Below are 22,910 nucleotides of genomic sequence, written 5' to 3'. Positions count from 1 at the left end.
ATCCCCGTACGAAGTGGTCTTTGGCAGACCGCCGAATATGTGGGGGACGCCCGTTCCGAAAAAGATCACTGATATTGATTGTAACATGTTGACAGATTACCTTGCCTCCTTGATGTCTGCACTCCAATCATGTCGTTCACAGGTTGCCGCAGCCTTCCCTGACAACACCGATGTAAAGGCGCATGAGGTCCGTCCAGGGGACCTGGTAGTCGTCCGGAATTTCGACCGGAAAAGTCCGCTGGAGCCCCGCTGGAAGTCTCCAAAGACCGTTCTGCTTACCACCAGGACCGCCGTGAAAATCGAGGGGAGAAAGGGGTGGGTCCACACGAGTCACATCAAACTATGCAATGAACTAAAAAACGGACTGAAACAGGACTCTGACTCGTCCACCCCCACCAAAGACTGTGTTGAAGCACAAGACGTTACTGTGCCTAAAAGAGAAAAGACTCCTCAAGAACTTTACCGTATGAAGCTTCGATCTAGCAAGTCAGACAGTTTAATTGTTTAAGTCCTCCCCTAGGTGAATCGGTTAAATAGTTTCTGACATGTATCCCCTAGATCGAGTTAGAGAGAGAGAGGAAAAGAGAAGAACATATTGCAAATCACTTCGTAGTCACTGCATAGTGACACTAATAATCATGTTTATTCTGAGTATTCTAATTATTATTGCCAGCATTCTGCTTCCTATGTACTGGCCTATTTTCAGGCGTGAACAATCTGCTTACAATGTCTCTGCTGAACACACTTTTAGTGAACTTCCCGCACATGAACTCTCTTACAGACTTGCGCTGCGCAACAATACATTCATTAGTATGTTACACCATTCCCATCAGACAAATAATGCTACAGACTGTTGGATATGTGGCCGACTCCCTCCCTACCAGAATTACAAGGGAGCTCTGCCCCTCTTTCCGTATCCATTCACCCACAATGGCTCCTGTGGAGCATGGTTTAAAATAATTAATTCCTTAGATCCTGATATCGCTGTTTCCGAAGGGGGCTGGGTTTGGGGAAACTTGAACTTAGTCCTGCTCAACGTCTGTTATCCTGATAAAGAGGGACTTCCTACTCGAATAGGAACTGATCTAGAAAATGAAGTATATGGATTAGGTAATTACACAATCAGCCTTATGATCCTCACTGTTGAATCTGAAACTGCTCCAGTTCTGCCCCATATGTTAGTACTACCAGTCACGGGTGAATTATGTGTTAGCAAGAAAGGTTCAGTACACGTAGGTCATAGTAAATGCACTACTGTGGTCGAGTTCAGTGACCATGGTAAATCGTCCTTTAAAGCTACCAGTCATTCCTACTTTGTTTGTGGTCATACCGCATACATACGTTTGCCTCCAGATTGGGATGGTACCTGTTACATTGCCTTCCTTCTGCCACCTGTTTTTCTAGCTCCCCCTGATTACCATAGAAACACGAATCTAGCACCGAATAGACCCAAAAGAGATATTCCCCTTGTCGACTACACAGAAACGGCATGGGAACAGTACACTGATTTCAATAAAGGATTCTTTTTCTTCCTAGGGCCTGTCCAAAACAGTAAATTAATACGCAGATTAACGAGAACACTCGAAGCAGTAGTGAACGAAACTGCCTCCGCTCTAGGTAACTTAACAGAGGAGCAGTCTGCTATACGGACTGTTGTCCTTCAAAATCGTCTTGTGATTGACGTCATCTTGGCAGATAGAGGTGGAGCTTGTAAGGTCATCGGGTCAAGCTGCTGTGTTTTCATTCCACAAAACGCACCATCTGTCTATCAAGCTATCACCCGTTTGCATAAAATTGCAAATCAGATACATCAGAATCCAGGCACCTGGACTTGGTCCGGTTGGTTCTGGACTACGTTAACAGCTTGGGGATGGAAGATCTTATCCTTCCTAGGCATTGGCCTTGTTATAGTATTCAGTTGTTGCCTGTGCCTGCAGTGTGGGCCAGCGATATGTGGACTGTGTGCCACATCCTGCATTGAGCATTCCAGTTGCCTCTCAAACAGTCAAAGAAAGAAAGACGAACATATAATGTTACAAGAACAAACCGATCGATTAATGAGGATCGATATATCATGAAGGGTCCGTAGGGAACAAGGAGGGAATGAGGTAATATAAATTTTATGGTCATGTTGTGTTCCCTAGCGAGTACCCCGCCGACTCCATGTACGAGTAAAAGTGCATGTAACTTCCCTCCTGTACCAGCTATGAAGACGCAAATACATTTGCGTCCAACGTTAACTTGTCCTCTTTCAGACCCACCATGAATGGGTTTGATGGTCCGCTCCTAAGTATGCTATGCCAACGTCTTTTTGAAGTGTACTCCTACGTTTCTCAGCCTGGCTGAAAGTAGGCCCTGAATCTCTGCCACCGAGCCTCTTCTCTGGCTTCTGACTGCGAGGGCCTCTGCCCAAGCAGCCCCCGTACCCGTGAACTCTGACTTACTTCTAGCGCGGCCCTCCGTGCTCAGCTCAGCCTGCTGCCTGCCAAGATTGACTATAACCTTCGAGTTATCTGTTTTCCTCCCCGAAGATACATTCCAGCCTGCTAGCTTCAGTAAACATCCTTCCTCAGCTACAGGGCTAAAGGGCCAACCTGTCTTTATGCTAGTAATTCATAGCCTCTGTTGCCATGCTTCCATGGAAGGCCCCATGCCCCCACGCTTCTCATACAGACACTCAGGCGCTTATACACGCACTCACAGCAAGTATAGAATAGCTTCTGCTCTAGAGACCTTTCTGCCCAGATAGCTTAGTTCCTAAAACATCAGATATCAGATATGATAGAAGCACAAGTTGATCTGACATGCCAGACTTCTGTCTCTTTCCGTCAGTGTAAATGTCAAGTCCCCTGCACCCCGTCTATCACACGTCATGCAGCTGCGCGCGCATCCAAGCTTCCGATTTCTGCTGACATTGCAACATTCTGTTAGCACCACCCCTTGGTGCCACCCACTTGCGTCACCTATCAGTGACGTTTCTAGCACACGCCCTAGTTCACGCCTAGTTTACGCCTCTTGATGATGTACTAGCACCACGTGTATACTGTTATCTTGTCTTCTCTCAGCTGTTACGCCTCTTACATTGAACATTATGATGTAAATCAAGTATATAAGCTATGTATTGTCAATAAACGACAGCGCGCTCATCTATCCCTTCTGACACCCTGTGTGGTGGTCAGAACATGATATCCTGATTCCTTTATGAGGAATAAAACCCTTAGAAACTCTTACACCACGGACTCTGTTTTCCTTCATTTCGATTGAGTTATTATTGATTAAGTCCTTACCTGCATAGAAATTAAGAGAGTAAATTAATTATTTACATCAGGACGTCCCAGTAACCGTTGGTTTCTCCCGTATAACACGGGTCTCTTTCAGTTGATAACCTTTGGGTGAGCACATGCACAGTATAATACTGCTGCAGGGTTTTCTATTCACTCATCAAGCACAATATTTGGCATATTAAGTCCTGGGGCAGTTGCATTTTCTAGCCGCACTGTCAGCTCAACGTATGAACACGGTGATCAACATGTCAGCGCTTCTGACATATTTTTTGTATTGTAGTGGTCTGCTTTCGGGGAACAATAGATTTATAACATTTCTTATTGCTTATTCACACAAACTCTTGAGGCTGGATATCTCTGTGACCTGCTGTCACCTGTGTTTTGCGCGCTTTGCTTTCCTGCCCTTGTTCTCATTCTCCAGCATGCACCAATAGCTAAGTGGGATTTATGGTTCACCCCCAGTAGGGCACTGACTTGTTTCTCTTTGGACTGCTCCTGACTGTGTGCCTGTGGTTCTGATCCTCGCCCCTCTCCCTAGAGGTTAGCAAGAATAAGTGGCTTGAGGGGAAGAATATGTCCCTTGGCAGTGCCAGTCCACAGAGGCATTTTGCGTTGGGCACCGATAGTCTGTCTGGAGACCTCCTGATCATCAACAAGGCTTACCGGGACTTTCCTGGCAAGTCTGGAAACAGTTCTTAAGTTACAACTTGGACCACACGTACACATTGAAAGCCCCCACGCGAGAAACATATGCCGACTAACAGAAATAGCTGTATTTATGAAGGGTTGCATTAAGTTCCCTTCCATCTATATTGTAAAGCAAAAAAAAAAATATTCATATTTGCGAAGCTTTGGACGGGATACTGAATCGTAACGTAATCAACAACACATTCGCATAGAAGGCACAAACAAGACTCCCAGTAACATCCTGCCCTAAAGAACAATTGTGTTAAGTGCAAATGCTCTGTCAGCAACATAATTTAAGGCACTTTTGGTGATGGTCATCATTTGTAGGGATGAGCAGGACTGATCATGTGATTGATAATAATTGTAATGTGCAAGTACCTGCCAACTGCTCCTGTGCTGTGCATGAAAACTTCCGGCAAATCCTGGGTTTTTGTTTTATTTAATATCATTTTTCACACTGGGCAGTTTGTGCCAACATGTTTCTTCATGAAAGAAAAAAAAAACACAAGTTCCACAATACAGAAATGCTGTTGCATAAAAATCTGGGGTGCCCCAGCAACTGGTTTTAACCGGTGTATGCACAGGGACACCTTGTGTGCCCCAGGCATGTCTCATTCCTTTCAGCCCTGTCCTACCTAATACACAAAATCCTGTCTGGGGTGGTGCTAGCACCTCCCAAGGCAGGAAACCCTTTGTCCAAGCCTCCCTCGCTGGAAGGACTCCCAGCAGCTGGAGGTCAGACTTGTGTCTGTGGTGGCAGCATCCATTTTGTGATGCTGAGGCTCGAGTTAACTTTAACCAGGGTTCACAGTTAGGTACATGTCGTGTCCCTCTAAAAGGGTGGAATGCTACCCCCGTCGCCAGAATTGGCGAGGGGGTAGTATTCCAATTCGTATGACACCTTACTCGACATGTTTTGATAATGCTATGCCAAAGTTAGCAATGACCGCGAGGATTATAATGCACTTAAGAGTATATAGTATAGCGTTATCATGGAACAGCTATAAGGGCATGGTTCCGAAAGCTGCAGACAGGCTCAGCTCATGCTAGAGCACCATCTCACATAATTCCAAGCACTCTGCCTTCAGGATTGATAAGGCCTGCCATAGGAGTGACTTATAGGAGTATATGTGTCCATTTTGGGGTTAGATATAGGTATACTATATCTACAGCAAAGGGTGATTACACCACCTTGCCCCAGCTGTGTTACCAGCCAGTTGTGTCAGTTTGGATGGCCAGCCAGGGGTGGCATAATACATGCTGCAGCCCCTGGTAGGCCCTGGGTGCACCTATGCCCTGAGTACCGAAGGTACACTGTACAGGGGCTGATAAGGTGACCCAGTATCCAATTAGATATGTACATGGAGTCCATTTTAACAGAGAGAGCAGGAAGCCTGGGGTCCTGAATAGCAGGATCCCAGGCCAACTATGTCGAAAACCAGCAAAACACTAGGCAAAATGTTGGGGGCAACCATAGTCAGATATCCACCTTCATACAAGGAGAGACTACACCGCTTGGACCCTAAGAGGGCGGTGAGCTTTTACCTGGACAGGACACGAGAGTTCAGGTTGGATGACCAGCTGTTTGTTGGCTTTGCTGGCTGCAAGAAGGGAAAGGCGGTGCACAAGCACACTCTCTCCAGGTGGATTATCCTCTGCATTAAGATCTGCTACGCCTTGGCGGGTAAGGACCCTCCAGAGGGTATAAGAGCTCACTCTACTAAAGCGAAGTCTTCAACTTCTGCTTTGTCTAGGGGAGTTCCTGTTGAGGACATTTGTAGAGCAGCGACTTGGGCCTCCCTCCACACTGTCGCGAAGCATTACTGCTTGGATACCGAAGTGAGGAGGGAGGGTCACTTTGCGCGTGCTGTTATTCAGTATTGGGGTATCTTTCATAGAGTCACATGCCTGAATCATTCCCCGTCGTCGAGGCGGGAGTCCCATGGTAAATAAAAAAGCAGTGCCAAAAGCACTATGTAGTAGTAGGCCCTAGAAAAGGCCTGAGGCCTATATTATAGTAGCCTATCTACATCATTATGCTAAAAAGACCAAAGTCTTTGCTCCAACCAATCAGCTTACAGCACCCTCTAGAACCTTCCCTGCAGAGCCAGCTCTGACTCAGTTTTTTCTTCAGAGCTTCAAGATGTCTGATAAGAAGGCCTTATTTAGACCTTGCAGAACCTGCGAGAAGAAGAGGGTCCATGTGGATGACCAGCATAAGGACTGCATTTATTGCCTTTATCCCAAACATGAGGCAAAAAACTGTAAGATCTGCCGTACCTTCCCTTCTAAGACCTTAAGGGATAGGGAGGCCAGAGTCCTTTTGTGGCTTAAATTCTCTTCCACAGATGATGATGATAGAGCTTCTACCTCTAGCAAGAGGGCGAGGTCTCAAGAGGATGAGGCAAGTGAGGGGAGAAAGCATGCTAAAACCTCCCACTCCACTTCAGGCTCTTCACAGAGATCCCAACATTCTGTCTCTGGAGCCTCAGCCACCAACGATCCTGCAAAGAAAACTGTGAGTAAGACTTCTACTGTCTCCTCTCCAGTGACTACTCTCTCTACTTCAACCTCTTCTTCTATGGATATGATATCCACTGCATCTATTACTGCTCCTATTGTGTCTACAAAGATTTGTAATGTGGCAAAAATAACTCTCGTAGACGACTCGTCGGCGAAGACATCATCGTCAACGAAACATTCGTCGTCCAAAAAGAGCCCGTCGACGAAGTCATCGACGCCGCTGTCGACGACTGTCTCGTCGAAGAAGAAAGCATCGACGGCTATCCCGTCGACGACGAGCCCGCCTTCAGTTACTCCAAAACCATTGACGATGATGCCTTCGTCGTCGATCTTGTCGACGATAAACCCGTCGACGACGGCATCTTTTCAGCAGGTGGATGCACCTTTGTCACCGGTGCCATCAAGGAATCGGGCTTTTTGTACGCCAATTTCAACAAAAAACTTTCAACTCGTGTCTTACAAGAGACAACAAGGTTCATATATATCGCCACTTATGCCCTCTGATCTTGTAGAATCATATGCCGATGATGAAGAGGATGATTTTGAGGACGATGATAATGAAGGTGCTTTTGGTGTGGCGCGTCACCCATCCGACCTCATCATCAAGTGCCAGGATGATGATGAAGACGAATCCTACGCTGAGCACTACTACCAGGAGGATATCATAGTGCCTCATACATTGGAACATCAGAGACGGCCTAGGGTCCCAGAAGTCACTCAATTACCGCCTACCTTGATACAAGACTTACAGGCTATGCTGGCGGATTATAAGCAACGTTTTCCGCCACAAATGCCTCAACCTAGTACTACTGTTCCTCCTCCACAACATCCTCCGGTTTCTCCAGTCGTGGAAACCCCGCCACTGGTATTGCCTCAGCAAACTCCGGACACGTCATCGGAAGAGGAAATAGAAGATGGAGAGTTGCCTAACGTACCTTCATCAGACCCATGGGATGAATACGTTATCCCCATGCCATCCCCTCCGACTCCACAGCCTTCAGATTCACCGCCTGAAGATGTAGGTGGGTTTCACAACCTGATGCAGAGAGCATCAAACAGATTTAAGCTCCCGGTGACAGTGGAACAAACGGAGTGTTTTCTCCATGATTTTAAAGAGGAAACAAGGAAGGTGTCTAGAGCCATTCCTATCATTGAATATATTTAGAAGGAAGGCATAAAGATAATGAAAAACCCTGCATCTGTGCCTGCTGTGTTGCCAAGAATTGAAAAGAAATATCGTGCTCCGCTCACTAGTCCGGCGTGCCTTATTGGTCATCCACGCCCGGATTCAATAATCTCTCAGGCAGCACAACAAAGGTCGAAGAACCCAGCTACCCCTATTTCTACTCCACCTGGTAAAGAGGGGCGACGCTTAGACCTTATTGGGAAAAAGTTTTCCACCATGGCTGCAGCATCCATCAGAGTGGCAAATTCTTTGGCGATTATTGGGCGCTATGGTCACCAAATATGGTCAGAAATGGCTGGCTTCATAGAGCTGATACTAGAGGACAAGAGACAAGAAGCCAGAAAAATTCAAATGGAAGGAGAGCGTGCAGCGGAGGAATCCATCGACTGCGCACTAGTTATGGCAAACACAAATTTCAGACAGTTAGCAGGGGCAGCTGTCCTGAAACGTCAAGGGTGGTTGAAAGCCACTACCTTTCGTCCAGAAGTTCAATTGAAAGTACTGGACATGGCTTCTGACGGAGAGTCCCTCTTTGGGAAGCATGTCGATGAGGCTCTCCAAGCGATTAAAACAGATACAGATACAGCAAAGTCGCTAGGGTCATTGCAGTATAAAAGAGGATCGTTCAGAGGAGCAAGAGGACGTGGTTATTCGTCCAGAGGAAGTTATTACCAGCAAGGCAGGCAATATCAGCAGCAATACCGCCAGAATTATCAGTCCTCGTATCGACAATCTGGATCGGCTGGTTTCTCTCGCCAAGGAGGAAGAAGGCGCACAAACAATCAAGGACGAGACAATCACAAGAAACAGTAAGGTCAATTGGGCGCCACCTTTAGTCCCCTACCTTCCAGTGGGCGCGAAGATATCTGCCTTCCACCAGCAATGGCATCATATAACAACGGATCGGTGGGTGTTAGACTTTGTCCAGCATGGTCACACCCTAGAGTTCACACCAAACCTCCAACAACTCCGCCCAGGGGTCCCCCTCCCCCTCGTCTTCACTTATTGTTCAAGGAAGTGCAAGCTATGCTTCTCAAGAACGCAATAGAGAAGGTTCCAAACCATCATGGAGGGGCAGGTTTCTATTCCCGGTTTTTCCTCATAAAAAAGAAATCAGGGGAATGGCGACCGATCCTAGACCTGCGCAATCTGAACAGATATCTCAAGAAGCAGGGATTTCGAATGGTCACCCTCTCGGACATTCTCAGTTGCCTTAACGAGGGAGTTTACATGGCTTCCTTGGACATGGAAGATGCATTCTTCCACATCCCAATCCACCCAAAACATCGAAAGTACCTCCGTTTCACTGTTGCTGGCGCCCATTATCAGTTCAAAGTTCTCCCATTTGGCCTCAAGTCGGCCCTAAGGATTTTCAGGAAGTGCCTGGCTCCTGTGGCAGCAGCTCTTCGGGCAGCAAAGGTACAGGTCTTCCCGTATTTGGACGACTGGCTAGTCAAAGGTCCATCAGAAGCCAAAGTAAAATCCGACATTACAATATGCCGCAATCTCTTCACATCGCTAGGCCTCACAATCAACAAGAGCAAATCTCAATTGAATCCAAGACAGAACCTGTTATTCCTAGGAGCTTGTTTGGACACAGTAGAATGCAAGGCATTCTTGTCTCGAGAGAGACAACTCCGACTGCAGGCGTTGGCCATAAAGCTGTCAAGAAAAAGGTCACTTTCAGTTCGCCTATTAGCATCACTTCTGGGGATGTGTTCTTCGGCCATCAACCTCATTCCATTGGCGCGTCTAAAGATGCGTTCATTACAGGAGGAGCTGTATCGTCAATGGCATCAAGCGACAGGTTCTTTCGAGGACACCATCACGATCACCAACAGGATGGTGCATGCACTTCAATGGTGGTCTCAGCTAAGCAATCTGGAACAGGGGCTCTCATTCTTGCAGACTCCTCCGGATTTTATTCTGACAACGGATGCGTCCATGGAGGGCTGGGGCGGTCATCTCCAGGACTTGCAGGTGCAAGGAAAATGGTCTCAACAGCACAAAAAATGCCACATCAACAGTCGTCTGGAGTTGAAAGCCATTTGTCTGTCTCTTCAAGCGTTCCTCCCCTGGATAGCAGGATCCTCGGTCCTGGTCAGAACGGACAACACTACAAGCATGTTTTATATAAACAAGCAAGGGGGAACGAGATCAGCAACGTTATCCAGGGAAGCCCAAGAGTTATGGCAATGGTTAACAGTTCACAACATAACTCTCAAGGCGGAACACGTCAGAGGCCTCTACAACACCTTAGCAGACAAACTGAGCAGGCCCTTGTCAGATTGCCACGAGTGGGAACTGGACAACAAACAGTTAAACTATGTGTTTCAGAGATGGGGCAAGCCGAAGTTGGATTTATTTGCAACCCAACAGAACAAGAAATGCTGGTACTACGCCAGCAGATACCCTCAACAGGGGTCAAGGGGGAATGCCCTTTCGATGCGATGGTCAGGGACCTATGCATACGCTTTTCCTCCGATCCCTCTGATTCCACGAGTGGTGCGCCAGATGAAGTTGGAGAGTTGTCGCATTCTCCTAATTGCTCCCAAGTGGCCTCGTCAGTATTGGTTTCAGGAACTCATGCTACTTTCTCAGCAACCACCGATCAGACAGTTGGTAACCCCAACGCTACTGTCACGCAGCAAGGGTCAGGTACTTCACCCAGATCCTCAATCGCTGAAATTGCACGCATGGCTCCTAACTTCCTAGAATTCGAACATCTCCAAATTCCTCAGGACTCCCGAGACATTTTAAAGAAAGCAAGAGCCCAGAGTACATAAAAAACGTGTTGTCTCAAGTGGAAGCATTTCTGCGCATGGTGCATCTCTAGTGCTTTACAACCTATAGAGGCGCCAGCAGAGGAAATACTACCCTATTTATTGCATTTAGCACAATCTGGTCTTTCTTTTTCGTCCATAAAGGTCCACTTAGTTAATGTTAATGTTAATGTTAAAATAGGATTTATATAGCGCTCAGCTACTCCTAGGAGTGTCCCTGCGCTTTAAAACCCAAGGCAGAAAGGGGAAACAGCAGTGGATGACAAAACTACTGAACAAAAAAGCCACTATTTAAGACTTAGCTTAGCGGCCTTATCCAGGTACAGAAAGATGGCTAACACTCAATCACTCTGCTCTTCATCGCTAATCAAACAATTTATGAGGGGTCTGTTCCGGGCTTATCCTCCAGTAAAGCCCTCACCACCGGAATGGGAGCTCAACACTGTTCTATCACAGCTGATGAAGCATCCGTTCGAGCCCATCCATAGAGCTGACCTAAAGTTCTTGACATGGAAGGTTGCTTTGTTACTGGCGCTAACCTCTGCAAGAAGAGTGGGAGAAATTCAAGCCTTCACCATAAAGGAGCCCTTTTTGCATTTCTCCCAGGACTATGTCACTTTGCGGACGAATCCAACATTCATACTGAAAGTGCCTTCCCAGTTTCATCTAAATGAGCCCGTCAAGCTGAAAGTTTTCTTTCCAAATCCTTCAACCCCGGCTGAAAGAACATTGCATTCTTTGGACATCAAACGATGCTTAAAGTTCTATCTTCAGAGGACCAAGACTTTGAGAAAGTCAGATCAACTGTTTGTAGCTTATGGCCAGACTACATTGGGAAAAGCGGTCACTAAAGCTACAATTTCAAGATGGATAGCATCCGCTATTCAATTCTGTCACATCAAGGCTAATCGACCATTGACAAGGTCTGTTCGGTCTCATTCCACAAGAGCTGTGGCAGCGTCTGCAGCTTTGTTTGCAGGAGTGACGCTTGGGAACATTTGCCGTGCTGCGACATGGAAGAATGTCCACACGTTTACAAGACACTACTGCCTGCATTCAGCAAATCAGGATGATGCGGCAGTGGGCCAAGCTGTTTTACAAAAGAACAATTGAAGGAGTATTACCCGATGAAGGGGATGAAGGTTTATTTCAGATGAGGAAGCACTGTTCCTTTGTTAGTAAACCCCTCACTCACCACCTAGTGGAGACTTGCTTCATCATCGGGGCCCACCCAAGTGGCCTAGCGTCACTTGGGTGTGCTTCAACACCTGTGTTGCAGTGGAGCAGGTAGTGAAGTGTGGGTTGTAAACAAAAATAGTGTGAGTGTTAAAATTGTCCTGGTTAATGCTTTTGTATAAATTTTAATAAAAAAGTAACTGGACAATATTAAAAGAGATCGGTGAGATAATAGTAGGGGAGTTACGGCCTACATATCTCGGCTATGTGTTGGTCGACATGTTTCTACCATAAGGGGCAATCCCCGGTATTCTTCACCGATCTCTTTCACACTTCACACCCTCCTCCGGGAGTGGGGACTGCTGTGGGACTCTATTCACAAGGTGAGGAATCCACTGGCAAATGTATCTATCAGAAGAACAAGTTACTTACCTTCGGTAACGCTTTTTCTGGTAGATACAGTATCTGCCTGTGGATTCCTCACTGACCCACCCGCCTCCCCGTTGTCCACTCTGCTATACGTGTTATTATGATGTATATTGTTTTATACTGTCAAAGGAAAAGTTTAATATGTTTTAATTTCCTGCATTGATTCCACACTATGTGTGTTATCTTGACATTTGTGTACTGTGTATATTTCTGCTGTCATTGGTCCGTCCGTATGCCTCGAAGGCACGGTAAAAAGGGCGGAACTGATGTCATCACGCCGGCGTGGGCCTATTATGGTGTCGGTGACGTCAGTGGAGTCGCGCGCAATGCCGTGCCTCTGTGACATCGTTCCACGTCGGCGCGAAGCTGCAAAAGAATTTCCGAATGCTGCTGACGCAGGGGGGATATTCACAAGGTGTGGAATCCACAGGCAGATACTGTATCTACCAGAAAAGCGTTAACAAAGGTAAGTAACTTGTTCATTTGGTAGCTGTGTGCATAACTGCATGGGAAACTTGAGAAATGGCGCTTAAGACGTTAAGGTGACACACACCTTTTCTTATAACACTACATGTTGTTCCTCACAATCAGTGTGTCAACCTCTGCCAGTTTCATCCATCAAAGATCCTTCCCAGCTACACTTTTTGTACTTTTTTTCATTGACTAGTGCTTATTCCATTTTGTGACTTACCTATAACTATTGAAACAGGAAGTGACGACAGAACAAAACACATGCAGAGTGCAGCTCATTTATGGCATGCTCTGTGGTCTTTAGTTCCAAGCCTACCAGACCGCATAGCTGTCTGGTTTGATAACGACATCTTGGGGACATTCGGAAAACGTCCCTGGGAATGCTTTCCACCCACTGCTTACCATTAGCTTTGTCATTTGTAAGGCACACTCTCTTGCTTTCTATTTTTTGGCTCTATTTGATTTACACTATCCAGCTTGTGTTCTTCCCTCCTCTTGCCCAAACCTATTTACTGTATTCTTCCACCAGTACTGGATTGCTCCATCCCACAATTTACTTTATGCTCTTTAAATGCTGCCTTGGATTCTTGCAAAATAAAGATGCATGGATGAGCGGTTTAGTCCCTCATAATGTGTACACTCCACTGAATTGCTGTTTGTCTCCTGGGAATCTATTTTTGGAGAGGGGTTATGTTCAGCTGTTGCCATTTGGGGAGGTGTCCCTACTCTTCTGAGCTTAAACCCTGCTACATTTCCCATTATTGACCCTCCACAGCTGGGTAATCCTGCTCCAAAATCAAATCCCCAAGCTATCTTTCGTCCATTCTGCTCAAGTCTCTTCCACACAAATTCCTGACCACAATCTCCTTCCCACTCCCTGTCATATTTCTTCTCCTCTTCCCCATTCTTATCTAACCATCCCTTTCTCCCTGTCACTCGCGCACACTTCTCTCTAAACCCTCATTCGCTCTTTCTGTCTCTCATACACATATCCTGCTCTGGTATCAACCTCTCTCTTGTCATGCATCATCCCTGACCATTTACAGCAACACTGTTTTAATGAGTCTAGTAGCCGAGGTGTAGTTTATTGAAGATGATTTATTGGTCTTTGTTACAGGTTAGTACAGTCATAGTATGCTCCTTGTTTAGTAGATAGTGTAGCCCCATCAGGAGCAGCCTTCCCTGCTCCTCAGCCCGTACGCCAAATGACACCTCTCACCGGCACTACAAACATTCCATTGCGTCATCAACGCTCTAACATTCCACACAGTATATCCACACGGACTGAACAGCAAGGGCCAAAGCACCAGGGAAGATGCGTAGATAAGTACACAAGATATGACAAACTACATCCCTGTTTTTTAAATTCTTTTATCCATTGGTGTCATTTTATTTTCCACAACTCCTCTCTTGTAACCTATTTCCCATTTTCTGGTTATCCTCCGCCGCAATGTCGTATGAATGGAAATAGCGCTATGCAAATATGATAATTCCACTGCAAACAAAAAAAAAAAAAAGTAAAAAACTTAATTTACAGCACCCATAGGTATAACTTTCACAAACGTGAGACCGATTGCATTGCAAATGCTTGTATTTTGCTTCCTCCCACTACAAAACAAAACAAATTAGTAAAAGACTTTATCATTTACGCCAATAGCTTTAACTCTCACAAATGTGTGCCTGCTGTGTCCGGCTCACTGTCACTGAGAAGTCATCTCCTGAGCCAAGCCAAAGCCAAGAGACTCCAAAGGCCGGCTGACTGGCCTCCTTTTCACAGCACATGGGCACAATAGCTGAGGAAAACTGCTGGGTTGGTGGCCCAAAGTCTTCAACTTGCAGCCATCCACCACCATGCAGCACCCGGGACCAAGCCCCTTAGCACAAAGTTGCACCAGAGTTTCCTGAGCCCAGGGCGAGTTATCGACCCAGAAGGATCGACAAGTGAGCGTGAATCTGGTTGACTGCAAGTCCAGTGGCGATTTGACTTCTGCCAACACCGAGAGCACTTTGAGGGACGTCGACCCTGTGAGCAGGGTCACCTCACCCCCTTCCTGGACTGAGGAGCAGTCGCAGCAAGACCCCTTAGACTACATTACATCCACAGCATCCTTGAGCATCGTCAGCATCCTTCATCACTTATTTCTGAAAGAAACAGGTTAGTGTTCGATTCCTTACCTTAGAATATCCCCAGGCGTCAGACTAGATCCGGAAAGTTTTGCTTAGCAGTACCTCTGCGCATCGGTAGGCGTCGTCTGCGGCTCCGAGTCTGTCGTTGGCGCCAGGATGACGTCGTCGGAGTACTTAGACGCCGCCTTCGCGAGCTGACGTCAGTTCTTCTTTTTTCCGCGCCAGCAAGCGCAGATCCGGAAAAAGCAGTACTCCTTACTCACTTTTTGACTAACTTTCGATCTTTTTGATCCTGTTTCGAGTTGTAAGACTATCGGTGCCGGTGGGGATGCCCGGGTTCAAGCCCTGTGCCGATTGCAACCGACTGATGACGGTTACCGACCCCCATCGCCGGTGCCTGTATTGCCTTGGAGCTGACCATGACGACAAGTCATGCCCCGACTGCTAGGCCTTGACGTTCAAGGCTAGGCGGGAGCGGTCTCGTAAGCGCCTGGAGCTCCGGCAGTCGGCCCGCGCCTTTCACGGTCCAAGTTGAGGAGGAGGTCGAAGGACGGGTCGTGGGGCCCCGGTCATCGCAGCTTGGCGAGTCGACACCATTGAGTCGACACCATTCGTCGGACTCCAATTCCTCAGGTAAGAGGCACAAGAAGTCGAAGAGATGACATCGCTCTTCCGGCTCCCCCCGACGCTCGCACGATGCGGCCGGGGGTTTGGGCGACACCGCCCACGCGGCTCCGCCGTAGCCGCATGCTCCGCTGCCAGCTCCATACCTGCCAGTTCCTGGGCTGAACGCGACGCTGGAGGAGATCAATGCCTTCCTCATGGCCATGAGGTCGCGCTCTCCTCCGTTGGGTCCCACTGTGGCGCCTTCGGGCCCCGCTGCCCCGACTGGGAGCCCAAGCGCGCCGGGTGCTTCAGCCCCGGCGCCGTCGGGTGCTTCGGCCCCAGCGCCGTCGGGTGCTTCGGCCCCGGCGCCGTCGACGACTCCGGTACCGACGCCCCACCGGATCCAGGTCTAGATCCGGGTCGCCGCTGGTCGCCCTTACGACCCCTCCGCCGGCGCCGACCCCCAGGGTGTCACCCCCGACGCAGTCCCCGGACGACGACGTCCCCGGTCCCTCCCTCGGTCCATGGCCATGAGGTCGCTCTCTCCTCAGTCGGGTCCAGAAGTGGTGCCTTCGGGCTCTCCGGCCCCGACTGGGAGCCTAAGCGGGCCGGGTGCTTCGGCCCTGGCGCCATAGACGACTTCGGTCCAGACGCCGCAGGGCCCCACCGGATCTGGATACGGGTCGCCGCTGGTCGACCTTACGACCCCTCCACCGGCGCTGACCCCCAGGGTGTCGCCCCTGGACAACGTCGTCCCCAGTCCCTCCCTCGGTCCGGATCCGGCGTCGGACCTGCGTCGCTCGACGCCGCATTCGACGCCGAGAGAAGAGCAATTCTTCTATGATCCGGCCCCATCCTTTGAACCTGACTATCAGGAAACAGGAGGCGAGGGGGATTGGGAGGGGTCTGAGGACCCTCTGGTACGAGAGTGCCAGTCGTATCAGGACTGGGCAGTGGATCTAGGGGAGGCCAGTGGTTTGGACACTTCGCCCGACACTGGCTTTGTCTCCCCTTCTACCGTGGCTACGGAGGAGGGGTCTGCTTACAGCATGGTGCTGACGAGGGCGGCCAAGGCCTTGGGTCTTGAACACTCTGTCGCGGCCGTGAGGACTAACCTCCTCACCGAGGTCCTTAAATCGCAGGCAAGCTCTTCGGGTCCTCTACTGCCGATTAATGAGGCCCTTACTGACGTTCTGTTGGGCACTTGGTCCAGGCCCGCTACAGGTCCCCCTGTAGATCGGAACATGGCCAGGCGCCTCCGCCCGGCCCCGGGCGACCCTAGGGTGGGGTGGGTGGACAGGAAGTCCATCCACCCCACCCCCGAAAGCCTGGTTATCCAGGCCTCCAAGTCCCAGACCCCATTCCCGACTGCACCACCTGATGGGGAATCCAAATGGTATGAGCAGTTGGGTAAGAAGCTGTTTTCCTCACTTAGTTTGGGGTTGCTGTCGGTCAACACCGCTTGCCTTTTGGGCCGTTATACCCACTCTCTGTGGGACACGGTCGCGGACGTGCAGCCAGCTTGCCCGGAGGAGGCCCGGGTCAAACTAGCTCAAGCACTTGCGGAAGGGCGGGATGCAGCACGGTATTCTATCCGATGTGGGCTGGATACCACGGACTCACTGGGCAGGGCGTTTTTCACGACGGTGCAGTTCGCCGCCACGCCTGGCTGAGGTTCGCCAACGTTTTGGCTGATGTCCAGAATCCCCGCAGCATCCGCCTTAAAGCCTTCCTAGTCTGAGCTTTCAGGTCCATTCAACGCTAGTGGGGGGCAGGGTTTGCCATCACCTCCTCCACCGGCTCTCCATTACATCGGACAGGTGGGTGCTGCAAATCGTCCGAAGGGGCTACTCCCTCCCCTTCGAGGCGACCCCTCCAGCTATGTCACCGCAGTACCACCGCATGTCGGGGAATCACTTGCAACTTCTGCAAGAGGAAGTTACGGCCCTCTTGGCCAAGGGGGCCATCAAGCGCGTTCCTGGGCCAGAAGTAGGGTGTGGTTGTTACTCCCACTACTTTGTGGTTCCCAAGAAGGGCAAAGGGGGCCTACACCCTATCTTGGACCTGCGGAACGTCAACGGCTTCCTCCGGAAGGAGAAGGTAAAGATGCTGACTTTTGCTCAGGTCTTAGCTGCCCTAGACCCAGAAGACTGGATGGTAGCGTTGGACTTGCAGGACGCATACTTTCACAACCCCGTCCTGCCGGCCCACCGGTGTTACCTGGGGTTCACGGTAGGCCGCGAGCACTTTCAGTCTACTGTGCTCCCCTTCGGCTCTACCAGCGCCCCTCTGGTGGTGGTCGCAGCCCATCTGCGCAGGTTAGGGGTGTCAGTCTTCCCCTATCTCGACGACTGGTTGTTGAAGGCGGGCTCGCCCCAGACAGTCGTCAGCCACCTCCAGTCTACGTCCGACCTCTTGCACCTGCTGGGGTTCTCCATCTATGTGCCGATGTCACACCTGTGTCTCTCTCAGAAGCTCCTCTTCATCGGAGCGGTTTTGGTCTCGGCGCAGTTTCGGGTTTCTCCTCCCAACAGCGGGTTCGGGATATTCAGGCTCTGATTCCGATCTTTCGGCCTTTATCTTGAGTCTCGGTCGGGTTGACGCTGCGACTTTTGGGGCTGATGGCCTCCTGCATCCTTCTGGTACATCACGCCAGGTGGCGGATGCGGGCTCTGCAGTTGGACCTGAAGTTTCAGTTGGCCCAGCATCACTGCAACCTGTCCGACCACGTCCTGATCTCGGAGGGCACTGCGAGACAGTGCGACCTGCCATGGGCGCTCCTGTGGATAAAAACATTGCCAGACGCCACCGCCCTCCGCCGGGCGACCCACCCATCCCACGCCTGAGAGTCTGGTCATCCAGGTCTCGACGTCGCAGAGTGCTTTTCCCTCGGCTCCACCGGATAAGGACTCCTAGAAACTGGATCAGTTTGGTAAACAGTTGTTCTCTCCGGCCAGCTTGGGGCTGCGGACGGTGAACACTGCTTGCTTGTTGGGCGGCTACTCTCACGCAGTGTGGGATACCGTTGCTCAAGTGTTGCCTCAGTGTTCTGAGGAAGTCCAGGCTTTCCTTTCTTAAGCGATTAATGAAGGAAAGGATGCGGCTAAGTTCGCCATTTGGTGTGGTTTGAACCACGCAGACTCCTTGGGCAGGGCGAAGTCTACAACTGTGGCGCTGCGACGCCACGCCTGGTTACGTTGCGACTGGGTTCCTGCCCGATGTCCAGGCCTCGCTCTTAGATATGCCCTTGGACGGCACCTGCTTGTTTAGCGATAAGGCCGATAGTGCCTTGGAGCATTTTAAGAACTTGCGGGCCACTGCCAAGTCCTTGGGTCTTCCTGCTATGAACCCGGCCACTCCTGGTTTTCGTTCATTTCATGGCCAGGGCCGAGGTACCCAGGTACGTTCCGCCGGGGCGGGTTGGGGAATCAGCGCCCGGGTCAGTCTGCCTTCACTGCCGCTGCTCCTTCCTCCAAACCTTCCTAGTCCGTGCTTTGTGGAGCACTCCACGCCGGTGGGGGACAGGATCCGGCACCACCTCCCCCAGTGGCGCGGTATCACATCAAATGAATGGGTGCTGCAAATAATCCGCAAGGGTTATTTCCTCCCCTTTCAGTCCTCTCCTCCGGCCACGCCACCTCGGTGCCACCGCATGTCAGGGGTCCATCTTGCGCTTCTTCGGCAGAAAGTCATGGCCCTCTTGGCCAAGGGGGCCATTGAGTGTGTTCCCGGGCAGGAAGTAGGGAGTGGTTGTTATTCCCACTACTTTCTGGTCCCCAAGAAGGACAAGGGGGGCCTGGGCCCCATCTAGGACCGCTGGGACAATCGCTTCCTCCGGAAAGAAGAGTAAAAAATGCTGACTCTCGCTCAGGCCTTGGCTGCCCTAGACCCTGGAGATTGGATGGTGGCATTGGACTTGCAGTACGCTTATTTTCAAATCCCTGTCCTGCCGGCCCACCGACGTTACCTTCGGTTCAAGATGGGCCAGGAGCATTTTCAGTTTGCCGTGCTCCCCTCCGGCCTTACCAGCTCCCCTCGCGTGTTCACGGAAGTGATGGCGGAGGTCGCAGCTCATCTGCGCAGGTCTGGGGTGTCAGTCTTCCTCTACCTCGACAACTGGTTGTTGAAGGCGGGCTCGCCCCAAACGGTCATCAGCCACCTTCAGACTACGGCCGACCTCCGGCATCTGCTGGGGTTTTCCATCAGTGTGCAGAAGTCGCACCTGAGTCCCTCTCAGAAGCTCCACTTCATCGGAGCGGTTCTGGATTCGACGAAGTTTCGGGTTTATCTTCCCGAGCAGCGAGTCCGGGATATTCAGGCTATGGTTCCGATCTTTTGGCCTCTATCCGGATTTCAGTCAGGATGACCCTCCGGCTCCTGGGCCTGATGGCCTACTGCATCCTGCTAGTGCAACATGCCAGATGGCATATGCGGGCTCTGCAGTGGGACCTGAAGTTTCAGTGGGCACAGCATCAGGGCAAACCTGTCTGATCATGTCCAGATCTCGGAGGGTGCTGCTCAGCAATTGCAGTGGTTTTTTCACGAAACGAGATTGGGTCAGTGGCAGATCCCTCTCCCTTCCCCAACAAAGTGGTGACGGATGCATCCCTCCTGGGATGGGGAGGCCACTTGGGAGAGGCGGAGATCAGAGTCCTCTGGTCTCCGGATTGAGTCCTGGCTCCATATCAACTTTTTTGAACTACGTCTTGCATTGAAGGCATTCCTTTTGTCTGGGGATGTGTGGTGCAGGTGTTCATGGACAACACCACCGCCATGTGGTATTGTAACAAACAGGGCGGGGTGGGGTCCTGGACCCTTTGCCAAGAGGCTCTGCGTCTCTGGATGTGGCTGGAACATCAAGGCATTACTTTTGTGGTTCAACACCTGACACGTTCTCTGAACGCCAGGGCGGACGAACTCAGCCGGCGGTGCATGATGGATTATGAATGGCGTCTGAACTCGGACGTGTCGTAAGGTCTCTTTCTGCAGTGGGGAGAGCCTTGGTTAGATCTATTCGCCACCGAAGAAAACGCGCAATGTCATCAGTTCAGAGGTTGGAATTTCCAAGGCGGCACTCGAGCAGCGACGCTTTTCGTAGCGAGTGGAGTTGCAGTCTGTTCTACGCCTTTCCGCGTATACCACATCTGCCCAGACTGCTGAAGAAGATCAGGTGCGACCGAGCCCAAGTCATCCTTGTGGTTCCGGATTGGGCACGAAGATGCTGGTATCCCGAGCTACTCAGCATGGCGATCGATCCCCCGATCCGTCTGCCTCTTTGGGAGGATCTTCTGTTGCAGCAGCAGGGGACGGACCTTCACCCGAAACTGTCCAGCCTCCCCCTCCATGCGAGATTGAGGGGTGACAGTTGACAGCTTTTGACCTTCCTCACGAAGTCTGTGATGTTATTTTGGCAGCCAGGCGTCCCTCCACTAAAACGGTATACGCCTGCAGGTGGAACAGATTTGTGGCATGGTGCTCAGCAAAGGCTGTGGATCCCCTTTCTACCCCTCTTTCTGAGATCCTTCTGTTCCTTCTATCTTTGACCCAGCAGGGCTCTGCTCTGGGCACCTTTCAAAGGTTATCTTTCGGCTATCTCTGCCTTTTTACGGCTTACAGATCAGCCTTCTCTTTTTAAGTCCCTTGCTGTTAACCGTTTCCTCAAAGGCATTACGCATACGTTTCCACCTGTGTCTGCCTCAGTGGGACTTGAATCGTGTCTTGACCTTTCTGATGTGTGCTCCGGTCCGTTTGAGCCCCTTCATAACTGTCCCTTACGTCTTCTCACTCTCAAGACGGCTTTGCTGGTAGCTATCACCTCTGTCAGAAGGGTGAGTGAGCTCCAGGCTCTCTCTTCTAATCCTCCTTTACTCTCTGTTCACCCGGACACGGTGGTTCTGAGGACCCATCCTTCTTTCTTGCCAAAGGTTGTCACGGCCTTCCATATCAGGCAGACCATCACTTTGCCCACCTTCTTTCAGCCTCCGCATCCCTCTAGGGAGGAGGAGAGGCTCCACTGTCTGGATGCAAAACGGGCGCTCGCTTTCTATCTGCAGCATACACAACAGTTCCGGGTGGATGACCAGCTCTTTGTTGGATACGTGGGTGCCAAAAAAGGTCGGGCTGTGCACAAGCGGACCATTTCCCAGTGGGTTGTTCTGTGCATCAAAGCATGTTACTCCTTGGCTAATAAGGAGCCTCCTCTGGGGCTGCATGCCCATTCCACCAGAGCAACGGCAGCCACTACTGCCTTGGGTGCAGCGTTCCCTTGCAGGACATTTGTCAGGCAGCTAGTGGGCCTCGCTGCACACGTTTACCAAGCACTACTGCCTTGACAGTCCGGTCCGGAGAGATGGCTTCTTTGACCGTTCTGTGTTCCTTGACTTTCTGGTGTTATCTTGTTTGCAGACCCACCACCGAGGTTGGTATTGCTGGGGTATCTATTCTAAGGTAAGGAATCTATCACTAACGTGTCTCTTTCAGATGCACAAGTTACTACTTGTGTAAAGATATGTCTGTAAGAGACATTAGTTAGTGATAGATTCCTTACCGCCCCACCCATCCTCCCCGTTCTGCGAACTGATTACTAGGGTTAAGGACATCCCTTTCAGGGCACTAGTTTTCAATGCAGTATCTTGCATGGCTCTGCGTTCCTGGCGCGGAAATTCGTATACAGAACTGACGTCAGCGCGCATGGGTGGCGCCTAAGTAGTCTCCGTGACGTCATCTCGGCGTTTACGATGCCTGTGACGGATGCAGAGCCGCAGGACCGCCACCTACTGACGCGCAGGAGTACTGCTAAGCAAAACTTTCCGGATCCAGTCTGACGCCTGGGAATATTCTCTTACAGATATATCGTTACACAAGTAGTAACTTGTGCTTTTGCACATGAGACCCTTAAAGCAAAATGTATCTTAAATGTTCTGATTCATCCTATTTTTTGTAAAGCATATATTATCAGTACACATAGAGAGGCAGTAAGACGCACCCTCCACACATTGTTTTTTTTAATGTCTTTTACATAATGAATGGTCCATACTGCACCCATTGGTTGTTTTAAGTGTCATTAATTTACACAGGCTTACAGATGTATGAGACTTCATTAGGCAGCACATTTTCCTGGGTAAGGTCGTCATTTGAAAATGCAGTCCATTGTCAATCATTACTTTATTAATCGATTATTCATGTCTCATTGTTACTACTCTTCCACTGCATTAGGGCCTGATTTAGATCTTGGCAGACGGGTTAATCCGTCACAACGGTGATGGATATCCTGTCCGTCGAAATAAAAATCCTGTTATATACTATGAGATTTATATTTCAGTGGGCAGGATGTCCATTACCATTTTGTTAGAGTAACTCATCCATCAAGCTCTATATCAGGTCCTTAGTCTAGACTATCTTCAGTGATGCCGCCTCAAGCTGATTGACACCTGGCTTGTAGATTGAATTCGGATCCGTTGGCACGTTGTGTAGAAGGGCACCATTATTTCAACTGGGAGGCACACTTACCTGTTTCTGCCATGCCAAAGAGACACATTAACGAAGAGATGTTGCAGGAGCAGCAGGAGTCTGCACGCTGAGCTCATGCACACGTGCTGTGATACAGGCTGATGTGCATTGGATTAGAGCAGGGGTCTC

General features: G+C 49.9%; 1 protein-coding gene across 2 annotated transcripts in view; it reads left to right on the top strand.

Annotated features, from left to right (window-relative positions):
* Nucleotides 1-22,910, top strand: part of VPS13D (vacuolar protein sorting 13 homolog D) — a 2,754,556-nt gene that overhangs the window by 739,868 nt on the left and 1,991,778 nt on the right. The gene's annotated exons all lie outside the window — the stretch shown is intronic.

The sequence above is a fragment of the Lissotriton vulgaris genome, chromosome 5 (assembly GCF_964263255.1).
Source record: "Lissotriton vulgaris chromosome 5, aLisVul1.2, whole genome shotgun sequence".
In the NCBI taxonomy this organism is placed as follows: domain Eukaryota; kingdom Metazoa; phylum Chordata; class Amphibia; order Caudata; family Salamandridae; genus Lissotriton; species Lissotriton vulgaris.
Note: the sequence above shows the minus strand (reverse complement) of the source record. Positions and strands in the feature narration are given on the sequence as shown.